Source organism: Serinus canaria, chromosome 3 (assembly GCF_022539315.1).
Source record: "Serinus canaria isolate serCan28SL12 chromosome 3, serCan2020, whole genome shotgun sequence".
In the NCBI taxonomy this organism is placed as follows: Eukaryota; Metazoa; Chordata; class Aves; order Passeriformes; family Fringillidae; genus Serinus; species Serinus canaria.
Genome location: NC_066316.1, coordinates 75,600,934 through 75,622,008, shown reverse-complemented (window position 1 = coordinate 75,622,008; position 21,075 = coordinate 75,600,934).

Sequence of the window (21,075 nt, the reverse complement as noted above, 5' to 3'; positions counted from 1 at the left end):
AGGGCATGCCTGCACTAAGTAATGCTCCGATGATGTCGCACCCACTGGCAATCTCTCAGCTGTTTGCTGCTGGGCAGATGCACCAACTTGCTCAAAGACAGCCCAGAGATCATTGCACAACACTTCACTGTCTGAGGCAGACATGCCTCTTGGGGAATATTTCGAGCAGATATAAATAGCTTTTGTGTGCAGCTGATGAAGTCTGTATCCAAGGGATTTTGTGTTTTAACGTTCAAAGTTTTAAAACAGAGAAAAGGAAGGATAAACATTTTTTCTACACTTTTTGCTCTTCTTTTTCTGCATTGTGAGGTGAAGATGAAAGGATACACATACACTCGGACAACTCAAGAAGATTTTTTAAAGGAGAAATGCACATATTACCCAGAAATCTTCGCCTGCAAATCAACTTTAGAACTGAAAATCTGGATGTTTTGTGGGCCCACTACCTTGCCACATATCCTGTAATTTCTTTGCTATGGTGTGCATTATTTAAGGAAATTCCATCCACTGGAGTTTATTAAATTTATTGACGTACCACTCCCTTTGTAAATATGTACACATTTTTGAAATTGGAGAGTGGATTTTTACTTCTGATTTAAAGACAAATGAGATGAGAAAAATCTTCATTGTTTACATTTTGTGGACCAAAAGCTGAGGCCCAAAGGGTTAAATTATTTGCTTAGAATTTACATTATTTTAAACAAAAGCTGAAAATGGCATGTTCAGAGTGGCCTTTAAAAACCCAGGTATCTCTGCTGTTCTACAAAATGTTCTACAACATTTTCCAAAAACAGCCAAAACTTTCTCTTTTCAGTAATTCTCTCTTAAAACATATAAGAAAGGTTCTTTTTTTTTTATTAAGTACCAAAACTACCCATGACATGAACTAGAGGAAATATTTTTATTACTATTATTTTGTTCACTAGCCAACTGAGGAAAAATAAAAGCCTAAAGAAACTGAGGCTACAGCCAGCTGAATAGGCAGTGCCTTAATCCTGTGTAATCTCCCATTCAGTAGAGGATTTATACTGATTACACTGACAGAGATGCTGAATGGATATCATACAGTAGAGGAGGAAAAGATGCCAGGAAAACCCAGTAAAAGGCTGATGGAGTCTTCATATGCCCTGATCCTGAGTTTACAACTCCTTCACTGCTTTCATTATGGTTGAATCTTGATAGCAAATGAAAATGTACTGGGAAGCATTCCTCACTCTTGTAATCATATCAACATCTGGTCATTTGCCCTATACTTTCCTGAAGGAATAACTAGTCTGTTTCTGTCCTGAGACAGCTAGATCACTCAACCTGCTTCCAGACACCTTCCAGAAAGCAGCATGGAGTAGGAATAGTCAGTCCCAAAGAGGCAGCTCACACACACTGTCCAGCAACCTTAATAGTCAGGCTGTACCACTGGATTTCTGGGCCATAAAAACAGTTTATAAATAAAAATTATTACCTCTGTGGCTTTATTACAAAATTAAATCTGTTAAAGATCCTATTAAAGAGTTCTTCTTTTTAAATATACCTCTAATTTCAGGATTTATCATTTTCTGTGAAGAGAGCTTTGGTGGTTCTTGCTTCTTTCCGCCCATAAATCACAATTTTCCTTTCATGTAGCAGCAACTTTAGGAAATCAGGATTTTTTGTTGTTGTTATTTCTGCATCTCTTATAATGTTTCTCTTCCTAATGTTGGTGTGGAGCTTTCTTAGAGTTACACCTTGCTTTAAAAATTATATTCTTTCAGGTTCAATGGTATAAATCCACCACTCAGTTATCAATCTAACCATGGCAACTAGGAAGTGCTGCAAACACTTTGTTTATATTTAAAGCATATCATTCCAGGGAAACACAGCAAAAGTTTTCTTAAGAAATTATAGTAACCCAATGTTTGAATGGTGGTGTGAAAATCCAATATCGAACAATTTGTCTCTATTTATGTGAATACTTCTTATATCATTGGGATGATGCTTTCAAGCATCTACATGCCAATAGACTTGAAAGATATGGGTGGAAATTCAGACCTTAAGTATTCAGTATTTTTAGATAGATTCATTTAATTTCTTTATTGTACAATATGCTATAAATGTTTGCCTCAGGGTAACAATTATATATTCCAGGAAACAAGAAAAATGATATTGCTGTGTCTGCTACATTTTCTAGAAAATATTTTATTTTGTTGGGCTTTACCCTCCACTGAATATAACTTTGTGACATATTTATGGCTGTTCTTGGCTTTGTCTCATCTTGGCTGAAAGGAAACCATGAGTTGTTAGAATGAGTGGTCAATGTAAGCTCACAATTGATCATTTTCAGTGAAATAACTGTGAACATTGCATCTGGTATAATAAATACGGTGTCTGTACATATTTAATTATTGAGTATTTTGGAGAACAGATGAAAAACATTTTTCTTGTTACAAAAAGGGAAAAAAAAATAACTTTTTGACAACATTAGCAGGCCAAGAAGCCTCTTTTGGGGCCTAAAAACAATCAGCTCTCTTGGCTTTACTCTTACAATGCTTGGACTGTAAGTTTCAGCTGGTTTTTGGCTTAGACCAAAGAGTGTTTTGCCATTAAAACAGGACTCCTTAGTCTAGTCTTTCTCTGGCCTCTGATATTGACAATAAATAAACAGAACTACCAGTTTAGTGAAATCTCATTACTACTTTCCTGTAGAAAAGAAATAAATACTAAAATACAGTAGTTCTACCTAAAGAGCACAAGATATTACTTAAAGACTTTTTGGTTATATGTAAAGGAATCCTGAGCTCCATTTTTTATTTACACACAATACTACAAGTCTGCAACTGTTATCAAATTTTGTTTGTCCCACCTTTCTGCATGCTTAAGCTTCATCATTTCTTCATCTGAAAAGAAAAAATCTTCTTGGTTGCCTTTGCACTCACCAGCTTTTTAGTTTTTAATCTCATCTAGAATATGACCTTAAGCCAGTTAGTAGTGACAAGGATCCTGAGGATTTAATCCTGAAAGATTATAGAAGAAGAAAAGAAAAGAAAGAAAAGAAAGAAAGAAAAGAAAAGAAAAGAAAAGAAAAGAAAAGAAAGAAAAGAAAAGAAAAGAAAGAAAGATAACAGAAAAGAAAAGAAAAGAAAAGAAAACAAAGACAAGCAAATACCAAAGACCTAACACGAACATAACGACAAGAAACGACAGAAAGAAAGAAAGAAATGCAACGAAAGACAGACAGCACAACGAAAGACATAAAGAAAGAAAGAAAGACAGCAAGAACGAAAGAAGACCAAAGAAAGAAAGAACAGAAAAAAAGAAAGAAAGACTTTTCATCATAGAAGTATTTCAGAAGTAAATACTGATCTGACACGTTCTAGGAGAATATGTACAGCCAAATATCCATGAACCCATAAGGGTTATGTTCTATACATTCTGTAAGCTTTAACACTGGAAAAATTCCACTTTGATTTAAAATGAAAATATGATTTGGCCTGTAGTAGGGTGACTGACCTAAATCAAATACAATTGTATGTACTTAGAACAGCTAGAGTCTAAATTATCTATGCTTTAATGCAGCAAAAGACATTGAGAAAAGAAAAGGCTTGTGTTTTATTTTGTAGCACTTTAAGTCTGCAATTTGCATGTAAACCATTGCTGTGAATTATATCAGACAAATGAATAATTAAGAAAGAGCAGGATGGAAAGGAATACTTGGTTTCTTGTGATCTCATTTGGTATTTTTAAATTAGGCTGAAATAATGTCACAGATAACCTTCTGAAATAGCTAGTTGGTATTTTCATATACTTTTATTTGCCATTGTACTTATTGTTTTATTGCATAATATAGCAAAAGCATGGTAAGGAATAGACTGAAATCATTATCAGTATAAAACTGAGGTTTTAATTTTTAAATGTTAATGTCACAAATGAAATAATTTTTTATTTTTATTTTTCTTTTACTCTTTGAGATAGTGGAATGGTGGGCTTGAAATATTGACATTAGTACTTGAACTATCAAGGCATTAGAAGAAACTTTGCTGAGTAATTTAGGTATGAAATAGGTGTAGATTTCTGGCGTCTCCCAAAAGTCAGAGGCCCTGGAACTAGGTTAGACTTGCTATAGTTGTACATTCTGACTTTCTTGCACTGCCTAGCATTTCCTTGTTTTTGTGGTTTGGTTTGTTGTTTTGTTTTTTTTTTTTTAAGTCTTTGGCACATGTGTATTTATCTCTAAATAACTTCTTCAATCTGTGATTAGATATATTTTTCTTTAAAACAGGTTTATAAAGCAGGTTTCAAATTTAAGCCTGTATATATAACTGCACATACATCTTTACTCATCTGTAGCAATGTTCCTTTCACACATACACAAACCAAAACTGAACAGAGGAGACCCAAGGTCTTTCTGATCACTGGGAAATTTAAAGACTGTATTCATCATCTCAGAATTGACTTAAGGGCTTGCAGTCATCCCTATCAGAAAAGTTCCCTCTTACTTGGAAAATTTGTTAACACAAAATTTAAAAAAAACCGTAATGAGTCAGATAACAAGACTAAGCAAAAACCAGAATTAATATTAAATTTAAGCACTAGCAATTTTACAATAATGAAATGAGTTGCATTTATTGCATGGATTAATTAAATATGCTCCTTCAGTGGTTAAAAAGGAAGTTTAACTTCTTAAGAAAAAAATGCATCTTAATAACTTGCAAAGTTGAAGGAACTGACAAGTTGTGTTTATTGTTTTAAAGAAAAGTGTTTCTTCCTACAGAGCATACTGGAATGTACCCAGCAGCTTTCACAATAATAGCAATTGCATAACACATTTGTTATTTAATTGAGGATATTTGATACATGGTATTAAAAACACAAAGCATCATGTTTAAAAAAAGTATCTTGAAACATAATTATAGCTTTAACCAACATTTGGAATTTTTAAAATGCGAAATCCAAGCTGATGCAGAACACCCACACACATCTTTTATTACATATTTTTAGTGTTAAAAAGAGGGTTGTGTAGTGCCTTGTTCCAATGTTAGCTTCATCCTAATTTATTTACAAGGTTCTTGTTCTAGTTTCCTTTTCATCCCTCCACATATATATAGGGGCATATGTGATTAATAAGTCAAAAATATTTCTTTTATAATCTAGAAATATTAACAGGCATTTTGTGTGACTCTCCCATCTAAAGCAGAGTCAGATCTGGTTGCAATAGCCCAAAGCAAAACCGGCAGGAGGGAAGGAGGATGGGACTATGAGGCAAAGAACATGGCCATGTCAGGTGGTTGGAAACCTGTGCATGTGTGAAAGTTTGAACAGGAGAAAAGCCAGTTTGTCCACACAGGAGGTGAGAGGGACTGAAACTCCCATATCTGTGCTTTCTCAGTCCATGCCCTAGAAGAGGAAATTTGCACTCTCTTTTTCCTTTCCATCCCTGGTCTATAAAGCAACCTTGCAGGCAATTAACATAAGCCAGTTTTAAATACATTGACTAGGTAATATGAATGAGTCAGGTCTCATCATTGTAGTCTAATTCTTATCAGAATAAATTCTCATTCAGGTTAATTTGAGGAGCTCATGAAATCTACAGAAGTCTTACACTATACCAGAATAAGCATTTATCCTTGCTAGAAAATATTATGTGTAGGCATTACCTGGTTTCTTACTGAAAGTGGTTAAGACAAATGGTAAATCAAATGTCTGGTAATCAATTGTCTGGTCATGGTTACTTTCTCACAGAAGTAATAGATCATGAGTGTCTAACTGTTTGCATGAGGCATTCAAATTATGTAGTGGGACTGAGGCCATACTGGACACCATGGCTACCATAATATCATTCATTAATAATCATTCATGCTGTGGTTGGGAATGACAGGACTGCCAAGAAAAGTAGTTGAGTAAACAGCTTTATTCGTTGGCCTGTGAAGTAATCAGATAACTTCTCAGGATTTTAAAATAATCCATTAATGTAAGTCATTACTAACAGTTATTTGACTCCATGTAACCATTGCTTAATTTCAGCACAACACAAAGAGCCAGGAGATTTGTGCTGCCTTGTTGCCAAATGTCAATCATTGCACATTTTAATCAGTTCTTTGTACACACTAGCACCAGTTATAATAAACAGTCTCAGTCACCTATCTGAACATCTGCCTTCCAGAAACCACAAATCAGAATGCCATCTTCACAGGGCCTTCATATGGTAAAATGCTCATATACCTGTATCTGTACATACATGTGCAATTTTGAAAGCTCTATTCCCATATCTTTGCAATTAAGGAGGCATTAAGGAAAATTCCTAGTTGAAGAGGGGAGAAAGAGTGGAAAATGGAAAAAAGAAGTTAAATTGTATAGTGGAAAAATAAAGTGATCAGAATAGGAAAGGATAAAGAGAGAAGTCAGAGTATGTATGATTTACTAGGTTATCACCAATCCTGAAGCCAGACTTGCACTTCAATCAGCCTGTGTAACTGAGGGAATCACTTCAGACTGATAGCTTTTATTCACACCAAGCCTGCTAAAAATCTTAGACTCAGTGAAATATATGTCTGGCATCTACATTATTGTTGATAGGGAGCATTTTGTTGGAAAGCAACTGTGGTTTACAAAAAGATTTACTCTTTTTTTTTAGAATTTTCTGAAGATACTTTACATTCTTTCTTTCAACAAGCTGCAATATGGAGACCCAGTAGAAAAGGATTATCATACTTTAACGTAGTGAAAAACTAATTGAATCATTAACTGACCATTCAGATTCAAATGTCTTCTTCTCATTTGCACTCATGTTTATACTTCTGCTTTACTCCTGCACATCTCTCTTTAGTTTGCCTTGTTTGTAAAACTCCTTAGTTTGTAGCTCTGTGCTGAAGAGGTAATGTGAAAATGCGTATCAAAGTGCTAGTGAAAGTCAAGTTTTTCTATTTATTGTCATATATTTTTTTTCAGCGAGACTTTTGTTCTTAGTGATTAAAAACACACAAAAAGTGCTTGACATTTTACTGCACTATTAATTTATACAACTTTTTTTAATACAGTTCTCAACTTCCCGTGAATAATAGACATCATTAAGCAAAATGTATGATTAAACGCAATATTCATAAGTAGCAAACAGATAATGATTATTATTTTGCAAATTAAAAATGTTTTCTTTCACTGTAAATTAAATTCTTGTGTATCAGCTACCTTGGTCATACTGATAAATTGAAGAACAGTTTTCTCCTTTTATTCCAAATCATTCCTTAACAGCAGTAATAAAAAGAAAGAAAATTATGTATATAATTAAGGGATCTTACTGGGGAGTTGTAACATGTTTCTGCAAAGGCCTGCCTGAATTTAAGTGTCTGAAAACAATTTTTGTTTCAAATGTCAGTTCTCTTGCCTGAATATCCTGTTAAATCTCACCCTTTAAATCTCACTGTGGTCAAGGGATATTTTAGATTTCAAAGTAAAAATAAACTGGTTCTTTAATGTGACCATGGCTGAATGAATCAGCAGATGGACAAACTTCATGGAAACCATTAACTCCAATTTTATGAATTGCAATAACAAAATTATGAACCATAGGACATATACCAGCTTAGGGTTAGCAGCAAACATTAGTGTAAGGAGAATGTTTTTTTGAACATACTCAAAAAGACAGGAATCATGGTGTTATTCCTCTCAGAAACAGAGTGTGATTCTCTTCCAGGAGTAATCAACATTACTAGGAAAACCAAAAATTTATTGCATTTTCTTATTCGTCTGTTTACAGAATGCATTTATATATATTTAAAATTTTGCTTTCTTCACTGTTATTCTGGTGTGAAAGAGGCAGAAACTACAGACACAAGATCAATGCCAGAACAGCAAACCAATTCACACACAGGGATGCATGTTTTAATCCCATTGACTCATTTTTGTTCTCTTTTGCAACCTTTCTGGAAGATCAAAGACAAGCTGTAAGCATACAGGTTAAGATGTACCATGCACTCAAACTTCACTCAGAAAAAAAAACAAGTAAACAAAATTCAGTTATTTACAAGTAAACTTTTAGTCCTTTTTTTATTATTATTTTTATAGGAACAACTCTACAAAAATGCTCTTTAAAAAATTTTTAAGAGAGCCCAAAAATCCAAGAAATTGATTAGAGATCTGAGAAGAGTGTTCATCTGAGTCTACTGCAGTCCCCTTAAAATTCAGTACCCCTCTGCTCAATCCACCAGTATGCCTTCAACTCTCCTTGTAAAGCTGCCTGAAAAGTAACCAGCTTCACATAGATTACACCTCTTCTGATTTCTTCCTGCTGATCCCACCTATCCCTGGCCTCCTCTGACACAGCTGACCACCTTCAACACTTTGGAGGTCCTGCTGCTGCATTGTAGTTTTGTATTACAAGAACCAGTACAGAAGAAAAAGGAAACTTAGCCAAAATCGAAGTTGCATTAAAGGTGAAGGGCAGTTTGGTTACTCTTTCAAGTGTGATAATCTCCCTTTGACATAGAGCAGCCCCATTAGAAGTGTCACAAGTGTCACTCAAGCAGATGAGGACAGCTTGGCTGAGTTTCGCCTGCTCCTACCCAGCACGATGGGGCAGGCAGCTGTCACTCATGATCTGCAGATCACAGAATTATTGCTGACCTCAGGGCTATGCTGGAACAGGTAGTTTGGGTCAGCAAAATGAGTTATTCCTGATGGGACAGCAAAGAATTGCTCCCTTGCCCCATCAGTTCCTGTTTTCCTCCCTCTCAGGAACTGCACCATCTGTGTGCAAGCTGTGCACAAATAAACACACACACACACACACACAGTCTGTGTCTCTCTCTTACACTCCCCATGTCAACTCCAGTTTCCTTCAGCACACTTGGAACTTCTTGTTTTGGTTCATCACCAGGTTGGTCAATGTAACATCCATGTGAAAAGCCAGTGCCAAAGCCTATTCTCCTGTTAGAATTTGGTCCTCGGTGTAGACGCTGTATCCATAGACATTTTGCCACACTGCACACGTTTTCCAGCTACTCCTCATTTCTGCAGTAAGGTAATAATAGATAAAATAATGGGGATTTTTAGATATCAATATATTAAAAGTTCAGATCTCCGTAACAGCAAAGTTGTGTGGAAAACCTATATCTACCCATTCCAGCTATCTATCCACCTATCTCTCCATCATAAATTTCAGTTTTTAAGAAGAAAACATAATGTGTGATAGCTGAAAATTTTACTTTCAGAGATTTTTTTTATACTTTTCATTTGATTTTTTTTAAGCCAAACTCATGATCTCTTTAATAAATCATGAAAGATAAGAAATAAAAAGTAAGGTTTTATTTAATGAGCAAATGACTACGATGTGAATGGCAGTTTATAGGTTCTTATCAGCTAATTATACAGGAGTTTCAGATTTCTTTAAAAATTCATCAGCATCAGAAGTAAGTAGCTACTCTAACATGATAAAAATGTCCTTTTGCCAGTGAACAATTAATCCTAAAATAAAATGAAAAGTTTGAAGTGTGAAACAGCTTATTCATTATGCTGTTTAAAAGTTTAAAAGTCTGTCACTTGAAAACTCAGAAGTTTGCTGTGTGGTTTTAAAATGCAGTTCTTCTGGAATTTACATATTGATTTTTACTCCTCATGTGCTGCTTGGAGTGGAAAACAAATTTTAAAGGGGGAATAATCTACATGTTAGTTTGATAGAGCAAAACAAGCGGGAACTGTGACTGGACAAAGCAAGAAGTTACATGAAAACTCTAAGTTACCTGTCCCTCCCCATGCCTCAGGGGTGTTTTCAGGGAAATATTTAATTCTGCCTGACTGGATTCTCATTCATTTTGTGCTTAAGGAAGGGTAAGGACAGAGAATTTTGGAACCAGATGAAAGAAACCGTTCAATTCTTCCAAGTTTTCCTTTCTTGCAGTGACCTCCACAGCTGCAGTTAAAAACATACACCTTTAAAGAAAATAAATTAGTAAAAATTTTCCAGAATTTTTTTTTTTTCTTCAAGGTGTCCTTAAGTACAAACTCCCTTTTTCATTACAGACCATGGTAAAAGAATAAAATCATCATACTATAAAAGATCATCCTAATTGGCAAATTTGTTTTATCCAACATAATAAATATTTTCGAGTTTCTCTTAACTCATGGATTCATAGAATGGCTCAGATTGGAAGCTGTCTTCTAATCTAACAGCCATGCTAGAGATCATCTAGCTCCAATTTCCTTGCCATAGGCAGGGACACATTCCACTACACCAGATTGCTCAAAGCCCCATCCAGCCTGGCCTTGAGCACTCTCAGGGATGGGGCCTCCACAACTTCTCTGGTCAACCTGTTCCAGAACCTCACCACCTCACAGCAAAGAATTTCTTCCTTATACCAAATTTGCCCTGCCCTCCTTCAGTTTAAAGCTATTCCCTTCATCCTATCACTAAATGCCCCTGTAAAAATCCTCTCTCAATCTTTCTTATATGTTCCTTTCAGGTACATTGGGAGGCTGAAATTAGGTCACTGTGAAGCCTTCTCCACATTGAAAAATCCCAATTCTCTTAGCCTTTCCTTTATAGCAGTGGTAATCCCTCCTTCTAACCAGCTCAATGACCTCCTCTGGACTCACTCCAATAAATCAATGTCCTTCCTGTATTGTGGACCCTGGAGCTGGACACAGACCTTCAGGTGGGGTCTCACAGAGCAGAGCAAAGGGACAGAATCCCCTCACCCAGCTGACCATGATGCTTTGGATGCAGCCCAGGGGAGTGCACATTACCTGGTTGTGTTCAGCCTCTCCCCCACCAGCACCCCCAAATCCTTCTCAGCAGGGCTGCTCTGATTTGTTCATCCCTCAGCTTGTGCTGCCCTGACCCACGTGCAGCACCTTACACTTGGTCTTGTTAAATCATACAAGATTCCCAAGGACCCACTTCTTGAGCTTACCCAGATCCCTTGGGATGGAACCCTGTCCTTCGGGTGTGTCAATTGCACCACTAAACCTGGTACCATCTTCAAACTTGCTGAGACTGCACTCAACCCTTTGCCTACATCATTAAGGGAGATAGGAGATAACACTGGTCCCAACACAGATCTCTGAGAGAAACATTTAGCAGAAAATAAAAAAAGTTATTTTCATTGTATCATCTGAGTAGACATCTGTTGCACAGACTCTGAAGTCAATGAATTTGAAATGTTTTGTTTGCATACTAAATTTTCCTTTTTTCTAGAAAGTCAATGAACTTGAAAAAGATGAGAAAAATTAGTTTTAAATAGATGTTTTTCAAATAAATCTTTCCTAAAATAAATTCATCCTTAGTCATGTTACCACACCAATCTGTCTGAATCTTTCCTAGAATCTGTTCTAAGTGGGAGAAAAAAGTTATTTAGATCATTCTTACTACCATCACATAAACCACAATAACACTTTGAATAGCATCGAACCATTCTTCCTAACTGCATACAAACAAATAACAAGGAAATTCTCCCCACCACAAAGAACTTGCAATCTCATTATAAGACGATAGACACCAGATGGATGCAACAGACAGATGGAGGAAGAATAAGGTAGCAATGAGATGATTATAATCAGCATGATAAGCAGTGATGCATACCAGCAAGCCGGCTGCCTAGCCGTTATCTATGTGTGCGCGCACGCATGTCAAATTTACACAATACCATTTACCTGATATTAACTAATTCAGAACGTCTGATGCTGTCAGTTTATAACAACAAGAAAGGCAAGCTATGTCAGTGAGAGTTGATACCCTCAGGTAACATTGGGACGAAATATTATACATGCCTGGTGGTGTTTGCTAAAGAAACGGTTGAGAGTGCTTTTCGTCAGCAACTGGTTTGCTGAACTTTAACAAGACAATAATTTCCATGTTACTGCAAATTATAGGGTGAGGAAGGGATCTCAGGTGAGGAAGATTCATCTCTTAAGGTTTTCTTTCCAAATCAAAGTAGAGACAATAAGTACTAGAGAGAAATGTGTTTTGGGTAGGAAATGTGCAGCTTGAGGAAGCACAATATGAAAGGCTTTATTGCTAAACATCTGAGGACATTTTGTTCAAAGTTAGATCAGAATTTCAACCAGAAAATTCTACTCATAATAGAGAATTACTTTAGAAGACACTGTAAGATCCCTGGGAAGTATGTGGTTACTATTTTTTCTTCAAAAAGAAAAAAATTTAAAGTTTCTTCCAACATTTATGACCTAAATTTCCACTAATATTTAGACAGCAAATACTCCTGGAAAAATGTGGTTGTATCTAATTCTCTTTGATGCAAAGAAAGGTGTCTTAAGGTGAAAATATAAATTTAAATGTAAATGTATATTTAAATGTAAAATATGTGAAGCAGATAATTCTGCACACTCACTTGTTTTCTGTGTGTTACACAAATAACTGTGGGGAACATTGAGATGCAGCCTCCCCTGGCCCCATGACAGCTTTTTTATCACAGGATGGCTGAGCTTCACAAAATTCTATGAAAATGACTAAGTTTTGCAAACTGCAGCACATATTTTTGTAAACAATTAAACAGTGAAAAACTAAAGTGCACTGCAGAAATTGTTTGCAAAAGATGTCCCATGCCCAAGTAAACCTCATTCTTCCCAGTGTGACATTCAAGGAATAACTTGAAGGGTGTTACTTCTATCTTTTTTTAATACCTATACAAACATGAAGAATATGCAGTAATGTGAATTTGAAACAGATCTTCAGATGATGACAGTATTGCATTTGCATTTCCAAGAGGGATTGCAATGAATAGAAAAAAGTCTACTTTTAATTTTTCATGCAATTTTAGTTCTAACTGCTTAAACAAGTATATATTTCTCATGGGTACTTTAGGACTCTGAGTGGTAATGCTGTTAAAATTCATTCAGTTTCTGAAATTAATTCAGGGTTTTTATTTAAAAAAATAATATAAGGAAATGGATTTTTAATCCATTGCAAACACATTAAAAGCAAACTTTCCAAATAGATTGTTATTAATATTCTGTTAATAATGTAATTTATTTCTGAAAATATTTTACTTCTTCCTAAGATACTTTATTCTACAAAATTCTTTTTTTCACACAATCTTTTTCATTTTAGGTGTAGATTTAAGTACATCTGTGGTCTTAAATGCCCTAACTACAAAGAAATTATTTTCTTCAAACAAAGAGACTCAAAAGATATGTCACTTTTTACTGAAGTCTCTCCAGATTGACATGATGAGGACATGTGAACACTTACTAAAAGCATATATGTATTAAGAATTTTTTCTTCTAAAAGTATGAATAATAACTTTTTTACACATACCCTTGACAGTAACTCAGTCATTCTGCCACCATCATTTGATTTCAGTGATTTAAACAGGTAACTTGCTTACCTTAGTAGCCAATAATCTGAAGGAGGGGAAGATGGAGATTTCAAAAAGGTAGCCCAGATCTGCCTTAATGCTTTGAATGGTTCTTTGCCTGTGACAGAACTGCATCCACTGGAGTCTTTGAAAATGTCCATAGCACTTCAATGGATGAGTAGGTTAATTAAGCAGTATCTTTAGTGAAACTTTCAATTTCTTGTCTGATAAATTTACTAGATTATTATGTTAGTTGGCTTTAGATCCAGATGCTAGTCATAATTTAGGTAATGTTAAAAAAATCATTAAAAATATTAAAATTAAGAAGATGTTAACACCAACATTTTGTAACGTTTGTGCAATTTCACTAAAATTAGAATTGCCTTATTTCTTTTATTTAGTATATCCAGAGCAATGGGCTCTATTAGAAAACAGAAGCTTGGCTTTTATTTGAGAAATTTAAAAACTTCTACTACTTCTTTGCTTTTAAATTTTACTTTCTCTCCATATTTATGTACTTTATAATAGTAAATATTTTTATGCAAGTTTCTCTTCCACCCAAATAGTAGAGAGAATAACCTAAGCACTAATTAAATAATTTTAAAAAGGGAGAGAGATAGATAATGAAGAACTATAAACAGGAGAAGAAGGTAGATAAATGAATAATAGTAAGGATGAAAAATATACACTGGAAATATTCCTGAATATTCGATTTTATGGAACTAATTTATAGTGGACTATTGTTATTTGCAGGTTTTTAAATTCAGCTACTGCTAGGATTTGAATAACATTGCTGAAACAGGTGATTACTTTTTCTGTGAAGAGGCTATTATGACAAAAATCATTCCACCACTCCCAGATTGTGTTGAAGGAGGAAGAGGATTTCTAGTTGAAGCAACATACCTTTCTACTGTTCAGGGCTGTTGTAGGAAGTTTTGAATTTTTCCCCCTTCTCTGCCTGTCTAGTTCATGCCACAGGTAAAATAAATCCTAAATAGTTCCAGTACAAGGAACTGAAGTGGAAAGAAACAGTGCCTTTGTTCACCATGCTGTTGGCATATCTTTATGGATGAAGACCTCAAATTCATTTCTTTGGGACTTTGTTGAGAGACAGAGTAGAATCATCAGTGACCTTTAGGATATACACACAATTTCTGAGGTTATTCAGTTATAAATCCTTCATATCTTTGCCTGTCAGATATTTCTTATGCTAAATTTAATAAATTAATGAAAATATTTCATTTATTCATAAAAGGCTGATATCAGTTGCAATTAATTCAAACTTTTCTTTAAAATCTCTTGTAGAATTTTCTTTTGTGTACCTGAAAAAAGATAGAAGAACATGAGAAAATTGTCAAGATTTTCTCACATTTCTCTTTCACATTTTTAAACTTATTTTACAAATTAATGACATTTTTAAATTCACCAGCTTTAACCAGTCCAAAATAACTCATTTAGAAATATTTGTAAATTAATTTTATTTATTTTTTTTTTTACTTTTTATTTTTATTTATTTATTTATTTTCTGTCCACCTTGCTTATATGTCCTGTCTATGACTGATATAAATCTGATAAAACTAGAACACCTGATGTGTCTGTTAATTACTATGGCTAACATAGTGCAAAGAAGAAAAAGTACCAAATGAAAGGGAGCAATTGCACACATTCACACATCAAGGAAAAATGTCTTTCAATATTCAGCCAGGGCTACAGGGATTTGATTTCCAAAGATAGAACCAAAACTGCTGTAAAATGCTAGCTTAATGTTGAACATCTGTTTTAGTGCAATAAGCCACATATACTGTAGAATCGAGACCCTAAGACAGTAAACCATTTAATGGAAACCTAGAATGGAATCTAGAAACCCAGTTTTGAGTCCTGTTTATTCAACTATGTTTTCCCTTTCTCTTTTTGCAATGTTCCTAATGACATGCTCACAGTCTGGGGTATTTCATGATGATTTTCCTTTCTATTTTTTAAATTTGAGAAAATTTTGCTTATTCAAGAATATTTTGAAATATGAATCCAATTTGCCCATAAGCAAGTAGCAACATGAGTTTTCTTTTGCTCTTGTATGTCAACAGTAAACATATGACTACAATAAAAATGGAAGAACAGTTACACAAAAGGCAAAATATAACCCATCTGTTGTCAGATGTGGGTATTGACAGTACAAAAGTGCTTGGACATGTAGCATTTGAAAGCTTGAAATTATAAGCACTGAGTTAGGGTTTCATGCTGCCTATATGTTGTAGAATTGTTGCTGGGTACCTAAGAGTGAAACATGCAGCTGATGACACACTAAGCAGAGAAATGAACAAGTGTGACAAAAAAGCCACATTTATAACTCTGCCTTTTCTGGATTCTTCTGTAGATGTAGCCTTCAGTAAGACACACATGAGAAACTGAAAATCCCTGCTGAAAATGCAGGTCTCGTCTCAGCTCAGACATTTAAATCATGCCCCTGAGCAGAATCGGCCAACACGTACTTCTTATGGAAAAACAGTGTGAGAAAAGAAGGAGTGACAACTACTGCCTGATAGGTTAATATAGAGAAAACTCTCAGTGAAAGCAGGGAGTTGCAATATTCCACACTACTTGGCCTGAGGATATGAAACCACCTGCAGAAAGATAATTTAGCATATGCTACCTGGTTTGCCATACCCTGCACACTGCCAACTAAAACTCTTCAGTAAAGGAAGGAAGGGTCACAGGAGAGAGCAGGGAGGATGTAGCTCTACATCCCATAACCAAGATTTTTACAATAGAGCTTGGAAAACTCTGAGATTTGCCAGAAGTATTCCTTCACCAATGAAGCCTGAGCTGAAAAAGCCATGTCTTATGTGTGCATGTGCTGTGCTGCAGGTATGGCAAGGCAAAGGCTCTAAGGGGACTGTCCCTTCCCATCCTCAAGGGCTCAAGGGCTAGCCCACCCTACTCATGACCCAGGAGCCCACTTCATCCAGCCTGGACTGTCAGCCCTTGGCCCTGAAATGCCACAGCAGGACTGGCCTCCAGCTCCCCATAGCCTTTCCCTACCCACCCACAGGTCCTGCTATGCCTGCTGAGTCCCATCTTCAGTCCCTCAGCCCAGGCCATTCTCAGCCCATGCTGACCTCAGGTAAAATGCTGGTGACTGTGGCTGTGGCTGTTCTGCTTCCATCAGCTTCCTTGCTCCTGGCTGGGGTGGTGGAGTAGGTCCTGCTTGGTGTCCCCCAGGGAGCTCCCAGGCTCTACAGGTGCTGATGGGAGCACATTTGGGCTTCACTTAAAGTGAAACAGCTGTCAAACACAAGCCGGGCTTGGAATATCTATAAAATTGGATATTGGTAACTCTTTTAAATGTCATTTTTGCCCTGTCTTGAGAGCAAAAGTTGAGAATTTGTAACCCCATGTGCCAAGGAAGGATTTGAGTTATTCTTGCATTCCAGAGGATCATGTCAGCTGCTAGACAGGTATACAGAATTCCTACACTGACAACAGAGCTTGCTCCTCTGGATTTATCCTTTTGGTGAAATTGACCATTGCAGCTGCATTTTGTACTGCTGGAGTGTGTTAGTCCTGCTAGCCCAGAGCCTGAATAACTTGTAAATCTGAGGCAGCTTAAAGCAGCTGGTGAACACCTAGGTACTCACATCAGATAAGAGGCAAATGCTTCAGGGTCTGATTTGTAGCAGAATCTTAAGTGCCTGAGCAATTTGTGGGGCAAAAATACATTCCCTGAACAGGATAAATGTTGGTTTAGCAGACTTAGAGATCTAAATCTTGTTTTGGATCTTGCCTTCCATTCATACCTTTAAAACATTAAATGGTCTGTATCCAGGACAGCTATTCTTCAAGAGGCACATCACTCCTGACAACTGTAATCCTCATGTCCTGACAAAAATCTCCAAAGAGAAAACTCTCCTCTCCTACAGGGACATGGCTTTAACAAAGCTGGCCATGGTAATCACTGTAATTATTCTTCAAAAAGACTTTACTAGAACAACTTCCCGTGGGAAAGAAAAGCTGCTTCTTCAGTCTTAACATAAATAAGCAGACTGATAATATACTTACTAAAAAGGAAATGTGTTCCTACATATTTGGGGTTTGAGAGGCAAATGGAGAAACAATTTATAACAGTGCTTTTAGAGAAATTTCTCAGTTTTTGAGCTAAGTCTGCATAGATGCCTCGGTAGCTTGGAAGTATTTGTCTGCACTGAGCAGTGATCTGAATCAAGCCTATCTGGAAAATATATTTGTACATAGCCAAGTACAGGGATGTATAAGAATAACTCTCTGGATGGGTCTGGCAGATTGGTGGAGTTAGGATCACAGAGGATACTGGCTAATCTCTCAGAAAGTTGATTGTTTCAGCAACTATTAAATCCTGAGGACACTTTTGGGAAATTTGTAGGTCTTAGATCATTTCAGGTTTGAATAAGAGGACAGGAGTTAGCCCAGTCCATGCAGCAGTCAAAGAGAAACCTGGCAAAGCAATGTATAAGGCATAGAAACACGGAGAATGGAGCAGAGGAAGGAAATAAATCTCTACAGGATTTGTGTTTTGGAGGAAGATCCAAACTGTTATGCAAAATGAAACTTCAAGCCTTTTAGTACTTGTTCATTGCTGTTATTGGTGACAGGATAGGGACTGGAAGGAGAAGAGGAATCAATAAAGGAAAACATTACTAACTGAAATATTTGATTTGAAGATATAAAGATATATATAAATGAGAATTCTCTTTCATGCACATTCCATGTAGTTTATATTTTTGCTAAAGATTTTCTTCAAGTAATCTTTCCTTAGTCATAACCATGCCTTATTTTTTACCCTTTTAGAGAAAACATCAGCAAAATAAAAGTTTTCTTCTGAAGCTCCTAACATTTTATTTTTTCTTATTAAAACAAATCAGAAAATAAAAAAACGTCAACCCCAAACAAACAAAAAACCCATTAGGAGCTGGAATTCTTAAACAATACAGAAGGATTTCGTAATAGTAATAACCTCGTGTAAATGCAGACTTGTGTGCAAGAAAGCCCATTTAGAAGCTGAGTGCTTAGAAGATTTGTGATCAACTCCATTTACTCTTGAAGGATAGATGATCCTCCACAGAATACATTGACCCCTTCTAGGCTCCAGAAGCTCATTCAGTGGTCTTATATCTGTTTGGAAGTTCCTTCCCACCAATATAACTTGGGGGCTGAGAGGGAAAAGGCAAGGCATCTTTTTTTAAGGCTTCGATGCTCTTAGACTTACCACAATTATTTTCCCATTTAGTTTGTTCAGTTGTTGGATAGCTCAGTATGTAAAGCCAAGGATTAAAAAACAAGAAAGAAAATAAGAGGTGGTCTGAGATAGGCTGAGCTGTAATCTAAACAAGGAGAGAGTGACTGTGCATTATCTTCATGTGAATGGGGATTCCTGGGATAATGCTTTTGGCTCTTAACTGCAAGAAAAAGACTTTACCAATAGCCACCCATTGTTCTGCTTTTGTCAAGACTGAAATAAGAGAAGACAGGCTTTTCAGGTCCAGTCTGTGAGGATGGCAGGGTGGAATGCAGTTGGATTCCAGCTGAGTGTTTGATGTCTTCATTTTTGAGGCCTCTTCTGAAAAAGAGCTGGCAGGAAAGTGTGGCCTTACATAGAAAAAGGGCAAGTCCTGGAGCAAGTCGCTTCCCTAGTAATGAGTAGACATCCAATTCTATTATAATAATGTTCTTTCATTGCCACAGTGGAGCTAATAGAGTTGTGGTGACTTCACACCTGCAGCAGCCTGGAAATAAAAAAGTCGCCATGAAATCTCCCAGAAGGCTACTGCTGTCTACAGGCAAGAGTGCAAGTGACAGATAAAGTGTCTGACAATGACATATTGCTTTAGGACTGCCATGAAATTACTAGAATGCTGTAGTATAATCTCCAAATTCCCTGCCTCTGAATAATATGAGAAAGGCAAAGAAATTATACATACAATTAATTGCTACCATTTCTTTTCCTGATGTCTATGGAAGCACTAGTACTCCATCTGAGAAGTTTGAGATTTAAATTCCTCAAGACCATTTATGCCTATTCAGTTCCATACTGCTTTTATTACTGTTAGAAAAGAACAGTTACCGTCTTACTGTTTACATTCACTTTCAAATGACATTTTGTTTTAAAAAATGTCAAGATCAATGGAAATGTTTCCAATGGCACAAGACTGTGTTATTGCTTTTCTCCAGATTCCACCGATAAACACAACTTGGTTTTCTTAAACAGCAAGATGCCATCTTTTTGACAGATACAGTATGTAGTTATGTCACAGCATTATGATAAACCTTATAGGGAAGACACAGCAGGGTCAGAGAGTTTCTACATTCCCAGCACAGTTTCCATGAAAGGAATGTTTACACGACCTACAGCGCAAGGTTTAAATATATGCAGCAGTTTTGCTGTTAACTCCCTGAACTCACTTGCTGAGCAGCCTGTGACCAACAAAATTCTACTGGACTTGTTACAGTCTTAGTGTTAACATTTTCTTGTCTTGTCAGCTGTTTTGGACATCTGTTGTGCTCTATAAAATGACTGCATAAGGGTGGTTGGGAGGTTTTGTTTGGTCTGTTTGATCGCCTGAGGAACGTAAATATTAGTCTGTCCTTTTGTTTATATAGGTTGAGAGCAGATGAGAGAAGAGAAAGAAATCTTGGATATCAGGCCAATGAAAATGAGTGAGAATCTTTCTTGACAAGTGCTGTATTTACTTTATTTGCATTTTGTGACTGCTTTTCAAAGCTGCAACATGTAGGAAGAGAAAGCACAGGCTCCATATGACGTCAGGTTTTGTTAACATGTTTTTACAGGACTGATTCAGAACTCATAGTCATATAAGGTTTTCATAATCTTTTTTAATATCTTTTGGCTGAGATGGGCTTGCTTTATACATCGGACACATTCTATACACTGGAGAAATGAAACTGTCTAAAATGCCTCAAATACTTAGAGAGCACTATGTGTTATTCTCAACAAGGCCTAATTAAAGCAAGAAGGCAGATCAGATAGGGTGCTAACCAGTGACTGGTTGAAATTTATGCACAGAACATAGTCCAGACCCATCTATGTTTGTTCCTTGTGGTACAAAATCTTATACCCATAACACTTAAAGCAATTTTACAGTGGCTATTATTGGTTCTAGACTAGAAAGGTATGGAGATTCATGGAGAAAAGCAGTTATTTCCCAAATCCCACTGGCAGACCAAAGAGAGTAATTCAAGAAAATGTCTGAAGTTAGTCACAGTAAGATCAAGTCCATATTCACTTACTAGTTTAAAACTGGGTTAGAGCATTAGATGAGAGTGAGCTTCAAAACTTGCCATAAATCATGACTCTTAGTGGACCATAGCTTCTCTAATGCCATGGTTAAACTGTTAGAGATGCCTGCCCTATCCTGTTTAAAGCTAACTTGATTATGCTTATAACATAATACCCTTGCTTTTTGTGACTGACATTCCAATTACTATCCACAAAAGAATGCTGCTTGCTTAGGAACTCTAATTAGTTTGCAAGTTTTGAAGGACTTTCTGAACAAAACTCAAAACTCTGGGGAACTGCTCATCACAGCCTTAATTTTGTGTCATTGTTCAAAACTTTCAAAAGTTCTTTAAAAGAAGACTGATTAAGATTGCAAATAACTAATAGTGCATACTTGAAGATTAAAACATTATGGCTTTGATTTATTAGAAGCTACTCAGTTGAAGCATTTGACCTTGCTTAGAGTCTTTTTTTCTTCTTTTTTTAAAAAATTATTGGCCAGCAGTTAAGTACAAATATGCTTCTTGCCTT